Source organism: Sinocyclocheilus grahami, unplaced genomic scaffold (assembly GCF_001515645.1).
Source record: "Sinocyclocheilus grahami isolate Dianchi unplaced genomic scaffold, SAMN03320097.WGS_v1.1 scaffold373.1, whole genome shotgun sequence".
In the NCBI taxonomy this organism is placed as follows: Eukaryota; Metazoa; Chordata; class Actinopteri; order Cypriniformes; family Cyprinidae; genus Sinocyclocheilus; species Sinocyclocheilus grahami.
The window spans coordinates 185,697-196,450 of NW_015505552.1; positions in this window are offsets into that span (position 1 = coordinate 185,697).

Genomic DNA, 10,754 nt, shown 5'->3' on the forward strand with positions numbered 1-10,754 from the left:
TCTTGCAATTACCAACAAATTCAGTCTGACATACTCAGGCAAATTAAGATGAATAATGTAGTACAGGGATTTTTTGTTTGAGCTGCATTTGAAAAGTAGGAGCTTCAGAGAGATGAAAGGTTCTTAAACACGTGAACTGTGCAAAACGAAGATAACCATCAAACAAGCAGCCTAATCCAACATAAATCAAGCATGCATTCATCCGTCTCCATACTGAAGGCCTCGCTCGAGCCAATCCAGCGATTTAACGCTCTGCTCACGTGAACGGTATGTAATGAGTTTCCGAATAATGACTTCTGCTGTCACGGATAACCAGCTTTCTTCCTTGGTGCTGAGTTTTACTCACGCTTCATGGAAATTAACCGTTAAAAGGGACATTTCATGTGTAAAGCAGCCATGTAGAGTCGAGGTGCGTGTGCGTGTTTTGTATCTTCGTTCTTACTCTGCGTGGCACCCCTCTGTGGGTGATTAGATCACTGGAAGAAGGTCAGGTTAGTTCGATAGCACACAAGTGACCCTGATCAAACCCCCTCGGGCGCACGGGCGGAAGGAGCGTTTAATTGCTTGGATTTGGAGCAACAGAGCGTGATCAGACACTTGTAGCATGGTTTTCAGGGGTCCAGTAAAGTACAACAGGGATCCATAGAATGTTATTTAAAATAAATATAAATTTAATAATATATACACTATAGCTGGCAGTCAAATGTTGGAATAATTATATTTTAAAATGTTTTTTAAACAAGTCTCTTGCACAACGGCTGAATTTATTTGATCATAGCTCCTTCAGAAATTATTCTAATATGCTAATTTGGTGCTCAAGAAACATTTCTGATTATGCTTGTTCTTATTTTCAACATTGAGAATAATAAGAAATGTTTCTTGTACAGCAAATCAGCACATTAAAATTATATCATGTGACACTGAAGACTGGAGTAATGGCTGCTGCAAATTCAGCAAATCATATTAAGTATATCTATCCAATCAGTCAATCACATGCCATCAATTTGGTGCATTTATGTAGACATGGTCAAGAAGATCTGCTGAAGTTCAAACCAAGCATCAGAATGGGGTTTAAGTGAAAAGGACTTAAGTGATGTTAAATGTGGCATGGTTTTTGGTGCAAGACGGCTGGTCTGAGTATTTCAGTATCTGCTCATCTACTGGGATTTTCATGCGCAACCATCTCTACGGATTTCAGAGGCTGATTCGAAAATATCCAGTGAGCAGCAGTTCTGTGGGCGAAAATGCCTTGTTTATGCCAGAGGTCAGAGGAGAATGGCCAGACTGGTTTGAACTGAGAGAAAGGCAACAGTCACTCAAATAACCACTCCTACAAATGATGTATGAAGAGCATCTCTGAATGCACAACCTTGAAGCAGATGGGCTACAGCAGCAGAACACCACACCGGGTGCAACTCCTGTCAGTTAAGAACAGGAAACTGAGGCTACAATTCACATGGGCTCACCAAAGGAGAGTGGGAAAAGGTTCCCTGGTCTGATGATTCTTGATTTCTACTGAGACATTCGGATGGTATGGTCGGAATTTAGCATAAACAACATGAAAGCATGAATCCATCCTTTTTTTAATCAATGGTTCAGGTTGGTGGTGGTGTAATGGTGTGGGGGATATTTTCTTTCTACATTTTTGGCTCTTTAGTACCAGCTGAACATCATTTAAATGCCACAGCCTACCTCAATATTAATTGTTGCTAATCATCTCCATCCCTTCATGACCACAGTGTACCATCTTGTGATGGCTAATTCCAGCAGGATAACACATTATCATATCACAGACCAACATCTCTGAGGAATGTTTTCAGCACCATTCTGAATCTATGAAGGCAAAAGAGGGTTCAACCTGGAACTAGCAAGTTCTACATAATAAAGTGTCCTGTAAGTACTGTAGAAGGTATATATATAGTATATATATGCAACATTTTCAACCAATAAAGGAAAACCTTTTATGTGTTTTGGGCATTAATTTACACAACAACTGCATTTGGCCGAAAAAAAAAAACTTTTCACATAAAAACTAATTTCACAGTTTTTTGATCCTGACACAAAATGACCATCTAACATCAATTGACTAATCATATCAGCAGCACAGGTGAAAGTGTGAATGAGTACTAGTCAGATAAAATCACTATCATACTAATTAGATTGTAAGAGCAGACTGATGGAGGGAAGAAGCGCTTCCAATCATTGTTCTGATTAGCAATGGTTACCTCCAAAGAAACATGTGCAGCCATCATTGCTTTGCATCAAAATAGCCTCACATGCAAGGAAATTGCTACAAAGAATATTACACATGAACGAACCATTTACCGGATCATCAAGAACTTCAAGGAGAGAGGTTCGACTGCAGTGAAGAAGTCTTCAGGACGTCCCAGAATGTCCAGTAAGCACCAGGACCGTCTCCTCCTGAGGAGGCAGCTACGGAATCGTGTCACCAGCAGTGCAGAGCTTGCTCAGGAAAGGCAGCAGGTTGGGGTGAGAGCATCTGCACACACACTGAGGCCAAGACTTTTAAACAACAGCCTGGTGTCAAGAAGGGCAGCACAGAAACCACTTCTCTCCAAGAAAAACGTCAAGGACAGACTGAAATGCTACGGGAAGTACAAGGATTGGACAGCAGAAGACTGGTGCAAAGTTATTTTCTTTGATGAAGCTTCCTTCCGACTGTTTGGGACATCTGGAAAATCGATTGTTCAGAGAAGAAAAGGTGAATGGTACCATGAGTCCTGTGTTGTGCCAACAGTGAAGCATACTGAGACCATCCATGTGTGGGGTTGCTTTTCAACCAGGGGAGTGGGCTCTCTCATAATTCTGCCCAAAAACACTGCCGTTAATAAAGAATGGTATCAAAACGTCCTGCAAGAGTGACTTCTTCCAACGATCCAATTTGGTGATGATCCGTGCGTTTTCCATCATGATGGAGCACCATGTCACAAAGCAAGAGTGATAAAGAAGTGGCTCGAAGATCATTACATTGAAATTTTGGATCCGTGGTCAGGCAACTCCCCGGATCTCAATCCCATAGAGAACCTGTTGTCAGTCCTCAAAAGGCGAGTGGACAAGCAGAAGCCCACAAATTTTGATCAACTACAAGAACTAATAAGGCAGGAATGAATCGCCATCCGTCAGGATTCGGCCCAGAAGATAATATTCAGCATGCCAGAGTGAATTGCAGAGGTTATGAAGAACAAGGGTCAGCACTGTAAATATTGACTCATTATATATTTTTGCCAATAAAAGCCTTTAAAACGGTTTTTCATTATACCATAGAAACTAATCAATAAAAAATAATCTACAAATTTTGCAAAACGCTAAATTTATGTCTGCCAAAACTTTTGGCCATGAATGTACATGTTCAGCAGGTATCTGCATAGGTGCATAGTGTTAGTAATTGTAGTTTAAGTGACATTGAAAAAAAAATGGTGCTAAATGGCACTAAAAGTGGTTAATTGGCTTGTAATCATAGGGGAACCACTTTAAGTGCTAAATAGCATCCATCTTTAAAGGTGCTATACAGCACGTTTGTCAAATAGTGCTATGTAGAAGCTTAAAAGGAACCCCAGTCTCCTCCTTAGATTTTAGATATGTTATTTCACTTTCAGATTTTTGCTATGAACAGGAATGGCAAAAGCTGTTTTAAATCACTTTTATGCTTTGCTGAAGTCAAAAATTATTGTGTGGAATACTTCCTTATAGGGGAAATACACTGTGTTTTAATGTTTTTTAATCCTTTCTCCAACTGAACTAAAAGAGAGTTATACAGGGACTTAGCACGTTCTTTATACGGTAGTGGTACTATATAGCACCTTAACCACCCCAAAGAACTACTGAAGAACCCATTTGTGTGTGTGTGTGTGTACTGGCATGGCATGCAAAATACAGTGTTTTTAACCGTTTTCATTGATCCATGTGAACGGGGATCATTTTGACAACATTGTCGTCTGTACGTGAAACTTCTCAAAAACACAAAGGAAAAACATTTCAATTTTTAGTACAATGTTGTCGCGTAAACTAACCCTTAGTGAGACTCTTCCATTAAACACAAAAACTGTGAGTATATCAGTCAATCATTCACTCAATCTCTGATTATGTTTGTGTGTGTGTGAGAGAGAGAGTGAGAAACCATGAGGAGCTTATGATCCATGCTGCCTGCCTGAGCTTTTATTGATCCCTTTAGATTCTCTTACCTTGACCGATCATAATTTTTACAACTTCAGTCGTATTCACTCCATTACACACTGAAGACAGACCACACATCAGTACTATGTGAGAGCCCTGCTGGGAACTGCATGGAGACTTTCATATATTGCTCAGCGGTCTAGTGTGATTTTGATTATATTTCTGCTACAACTTTGCCATTATTAGATCTAATATAAGTTGCATTCTAATATCTTTGAAAGGTATTTCAATGTATTTTTTTAAATGAAGAGGAGATACAGGGGGGTGTACTCCAATGCCTCCCAAAAGCAGGACAGTCCATGTACCCCTTTATTACTGAGCAGTTAATTAAAATGTTAAATCAAAGAATGTCAGTGTGCATAGAAAAAAAAACACTTCTATAATATGATTTTCTCAAATTTGGCATTGAGCATGTCCAAATTGAGGCCAGCCTCCTCCTCCTGACTGACTCCTATATGAAACTGTGGCAAAATGGTTGTTTTTGGCAAGGGTTATCAAATTATGAATACCCAGGCTGCTTTCCAGAAGATAAATAGATACATTTATATATTCAAGAGCTCATCATGCATGTATTATGCAAATGAAAGATCTGCCAGCACCTCTAAACCACCTCGCATTACTGCCATTTTCAGAGAAAGTGCAATAATGGTTAATCGTCATGTTAAACAGCAAGTGTTTTCAACTGTTTATGGGCCATGTTTGGTTTTGCTGTGTCTCCATCTTTCCCTAATGGTCAATAGTCTCAGAGAGTCCATATATAAATCAGCCACTAAAGATGAAAGAATTGATGGGTTAGTTATAATAACCAATTAGAACAGTGCTGGAAAACCCAAAGCAATTATACTCTTAATCAGCTGCTCTCGCTGATCCTTAGTTCCTCTCAGTTTGATGAGTCATCGGCACCATTGTAAAGAAGTGGCCCATGGGGGAATGAGCTGCCCTGACCTCCTCTGACACTGATAAACACACGCAGGCAGACTAGAGACTGGTTCAAAACATTTAGTTCCTACGCCTGTAACTCCGTCGTCTATAACAAGTTTTTTCCCCATTGTGTGGCTTATATTTGTCTGCTATAAAATAGCTTAGAAATTGACTGTACTTTGGATGGAAGGTGTTGTTTTGAATAAGATTATTTGTCAAATGCATTTAATATAAATGTTAAATGTAAAATCGAATACTTTTTGACATTAATTTATTGTAGTAATAATATTTTCTGGTGCTAAATAATTGCCAAAACCCCTACCCCAATCCTCCAAGTTTCATTAAAACATTTTATTGATATATGGTAAACGTACCGGAAACATTTTGATTCCAAATTCCTTTTTTTTTTTTAAAGAAGAATGCTCACTGCAGAGGCTGCATTTTCAAAAATATAGTAAAACAGCAACATTGTAAGAAAAACGTTTTAGTTATTCAAATTGTAATAATATTTCTCAATATTACTATTTTACTGTTTTGATCAAATAAACTCATTAAATATTTTAATCTATTTTGAAATGTAATGCATGTGATGAATTTTAAGCAGCCATTAGTCTTCAGTGTCACATTTTCTTTCTGAAATTATTCTAATATGTTAATTAATAATAATTATTCTCAATTAATTTTTCCTTCTTGTTATCAATGTAAAAATGTTCATATTTTTGTCCATAACATTTTAATTTTTTTCGATGATTACAATGTTACAATTACATTTATTTGAAATAAAAAAATAATAATTTTTAATAAAACATTTTCCTGTAATTTCTGCCCTTGCAGAATAAACGTATTCATTTCTCTTTAAAGAAAATTTCCCCAAACATTTGTGTGGATGTTATATATCAAATAAACAAGAGAACCTGTTGATTCAGATTTTGTCATTAACATTCATTGATATCATCTCAAATGAAATTATAAAACATTCATAATGTTTTGCCTCCTTACCTAAAAAGGAGTTTTTAACTTGTAAGTAAATCCTTTATATTTTTACAGTGTCAGACTCTGTTGTCACTTCAGGAGGATGGAAATAATGTGATATTTAATTGGTACAAGAGATGTACATGAACAAGTAATAGAAATAAAATACTCTTAATATAATTTCAGTTTACAATGTCACTAGTATACTGTTATTAATACAGTGGCTGGATGACTTATGATTCAAATGACAGAAACCCACATGCTGTCAAAATAACAGGAAATGGAGCACCTTGTGCTTGTTCCTTTGAAAAAATAAAAACACATAGCCTATATGTCATAACTGGCCAGCAAGCAGTATCAAGCCCAACTGTTTACTCCAGCCTCTCACTTTTCATTTTCATCACCCAAGTCTCCAGGTTCAAACAAATGTATTATAGTCAGTTAGTGATAAATTATTTGAGATTTATATCACACATTCTAAAATGCATTTTAGAATGAGCTTATAGGAATCAAACTTAACTAATTTAAATGAGTTCATTGTGACATTTCTTGTTGGCTATGTTGTTATATAGCCATTTGTCATGTAAATTAAAAACTCCTACAGTGGCAATAAATATTCAGATGAATCAAATATAGTTTGCTGTTGATATTCCACACCATTTCTGCTGAGGTGTAAGTGAACGATGCAGTGGAACCATATAATATAAACATAATAGCTCATTTGTCCTTTCATAATGACCTAAAACCAAAAAAACAAGACATTGATATATTGGTGTGACATTGAATCTGGAAAGAAGTGAGAGTAGAATTACCTACAAGTGGTTACAGCTGTGGGACAGCAGGATTCACCTGACCCGTCCTTCCCACTTTCACGTTGTCCTTTTTTTGTCTTAAGCACGGTGAATCACAGAGCAGAGGTCAACATATGAAGCATCCGAGCCGTGTGTCAGTGTTTGAGCGTTAGCGGAGTAGAAACACATTGTGGTGGATCTGTTGTCCCTGCTGGATGCCTGTTTGAACAGGTGGAACCGTGGGGGCCAAATGAACCCAGAGAAAATGATTACATAATGACCGACACATCATTACCTTACATATGTCAACACCGCCAAGCATACAAGGTCAATACAACTTTGAATCTTTCCTTCTGTCCAGCCGATCAGTTCCATTCAACACGGGTTGTTGTATTCGGTTTCAATTGAAATGTTCTGATCCACAGTCAAGGACTTAACGCACAGTTAAGCGCAGTCATGTTTAATATGATTAAGCATTTTTAAGCTCTGAAATGATGTAATGGATGGTGTTTGAATGCAACAAAGTGCAGCAGAGACGGGGTATGAATTTGTAGGTCAGACGGAGAGGAAAGGAGGGGTAGAATCGAGAGAAGAGGTAAAAAAGACTCTTTAGAGTAGAGAGGGGAGGAGAGAAAGCGAGAGGGCTCTCTAAGTCTCAGGAGCTGTGCCTCTTGAGTTAGTGATTATAAGCTCTTTCAGTATGTAGATAACAATCTGAACAGCATGGTGGGAGTGAGAGAGAGAGAGAGAGAGTAATTACAACCTCAATTAAACAAGAGAATCTGAGATTAGGGTCAAGAGCCCTATCACACTCCATCACTGATACAACTCTGCCACTTCATCTCTCCCTTTGTCTTTTCTGTCTGTTTTTCAAACTGTTTCTCTGTTCCCCCCTCGCCCATGTTCTCCACTTTCACCGTCTCTGGTTTTTGTTGCTTGTAGTTTTTAGTTTCATAGTAATGAAACTTTTGATATGAGCTGCAACATTAAGCCCGCGGGGAGATCACCCCTCTCGGCTAATAAATATTCATGAACGCACAGTCAACCATCTCCCCCATCTACTGAAGGTCAGCCTTTCTGTTTTGTCCACGAGGGCCCTGACTTATCTGAGAATCTGTACAGTGGAAAAGCGCTTCAGGGCCCTTTGTATCCAATGGGAGGTGTTTCAAGATTATATGAACAGCAATGCATTACCAGTTTAAATTTACAATCGTGGATGATGACGGCTATATGATTACGTCAGTACTTTCACAATAGCCAATGCATGACCATAAAACAGCTGCTGTACGACTCCATTGGATAGTGGAGACAGAGGAAACTGCTTCTTGACATTTTGTAGTCTGTATAGTGTGTCGAAAATGTATCACAACCGTAAGGAGAAAGAGAAGCGCTGAGAAGCGCATTTTCCCCCCTAACGTAAACAACGCCGATTACCTTCTTGGGTACTCTCCAAAATGGCAGAAGACGTAACTCAGGGTAGAAGAATTGTTAAATAAATTATGTTATTTTTGTTTTCTTTGCGCACAAAAAGTATTCTCGTAGCTTCGCAAAATTGAAGTCGAGCCACTGATGTCACATGGACTGTTTTACCGATGTCCTTGCTACGTTTCTGTCTTGGAACATTACAGTTGAGTTGCTGTCTATGCAGGGTCAGACAGCTCTCAGATTCCATTAAAAATATCTTAATTTTTGTTCCGAAGATGAACGAAGGTCTTACGGGTTTTGAACGACATGAGGGTGAGTAATTAATGACAGAATTTTCATTTTGGGGTGAACTAATCCTTTAATAATATCTGGTGGTGTGTGATGCGCCACGATTTTCAAATCTTGTAGTGTGTGCATGTTTAAGATTTGAGGGAAGATAATCTGCAAATATTCTCCTTATGTGTGTGCTGCAACCAGATATCATAATCGGTTAGAATTTTAAAACTCTTGTAGTGTGAGCCCGGCTTAAGAGATCTTACTGAATTAGGTGTCATACAATATCACACCTGAAGTAGGCTCTAAGAAAACCCTGCAAAGAAATTAATTTATAATAAACAAAATAAAAAAATTAGTGCTGTCAAATGATTAATCGCGATTAATCACATCCAAAATAGAAGTTTTTGTTTACATAATATATGTGTGTGTACTGTGTATATTTACATTTAGTCATTTAGCAGACGCTTTTATCCATAGCGACTTACAAATGAGGACAATAGAAGCAATCAAATCTAACAAATGAGCAACAATATGTAAGTGCAAATGACAAGTCTCGGTTAGCCTAACTCAGTGAAACAGATAAAAACAGATGTTTTTAGTGGTGGTTTTATTATTATTAAATACAATTATTATTATTTATTATTAGCCTATAATTTTATTAAAAACTCATATTTGTATTTATTTTTAAAAATATATGATTATTATTATTTATTATTTATATATAAATACACACACATGCATGTATATATTTAAGAAAAATATGTTACGTTTATATATTAAATATATTTATATATGATATAATTTATATGAATATAAATACACGTAAATACATGTAAATATTTTCAAAATATATGCTGTATGTATGTGTCTTTATATATACATAATAAATATACACAGTACACACACATATATTATGTAAACAAAAACTTTTGTTTTGGATGCGACTAATCGCGATTAATCGTATGACAGCACTAAAATAAATAAAAGTATATAATAAAAAAGTGACTGCGATCCAGCTAATTGGCGTTATAACAGTGGCCGCGCCACCTGTCAATCATTTTGCACATTCACAGTAAGCTAAGTGCATAATACTGTAAGTTAGTATTTCACACTGACAGCAACTTGCAGCGACATTGCAACCGGACGTTATTAATTTTTTAATCGGTCTCAATTTTATTTTTAAGGGCGGGGTTTATGAAGCAGTGGGCGTGTCTAAATTAGCGTCTTTGTTTTGGCAGAAGTTCCAAAACTGCGAATGGCTTACAGCGCTTTTCATTGTTAATTCATGAATAACTGATATTGATTGTAGTGATGTCAAAGCTCTCAAGGCCTTCAACAAATCAAGCAGACATGTCCTGTTGATGGAGTAGGACAAAGGATTCGACAGCAATCCCAAGGCAGGCAGGTACATCATGCAAACTGGTGCAGTAATTTAACTGCAGCTCTTTCTACGGTGGCCGAGAGAGCTCAACGCGCTGCAACTTAAGAAAACACATGCAAATTGAAAAAACACCAGCAAATTAAGAAAACATCTTCATCAGTTTGACAACACACGCGCTGCAAATCCTCACAACACATGCAAATGAAGAAACGCTGCAAATCCTCACAACACATGCAAATGAAGAAACGCGCTGCAAATCCTCACAACACATGCAAATGAAGAAACGCGCTGCAAATCCTCACAACACATGCAAATGAAGAAACGCTGCAAATCCTCACAACACATGCACAAATGAAGAAACGCGCTGCAAATCCTCACAACACATGCAAATGAAGAAACGAGCTGCAAATCCTCACAACACATGCAAATGAAGAAACGCGCTGCAAATCCTCACAACACATGCAAATGAAGAAACGCGCTGCAAATCCTCACAACACATGCAAATGAAGAAACGCGCTGCAAATCCTCAACACATGCAAATGAAGAAACACAACACATGCAAATGAAGAAACGCGCTGCAAATCCTCACAACACATGCAAATGAAGAAACGCGCTGCAAATCCTCACAACACATGCAAATGAAGAAACGCTGCAAATCCTCACAACACATGCAAATGAAGAAACGCGCTGCAAATCCTCACAACACACGCAAATGAAGAAACGCTGCAAATCCTCACAACACATGCAAATGAAGAAACGCGCTGCAAATCCTCACAACACACGCAAATGAAGAA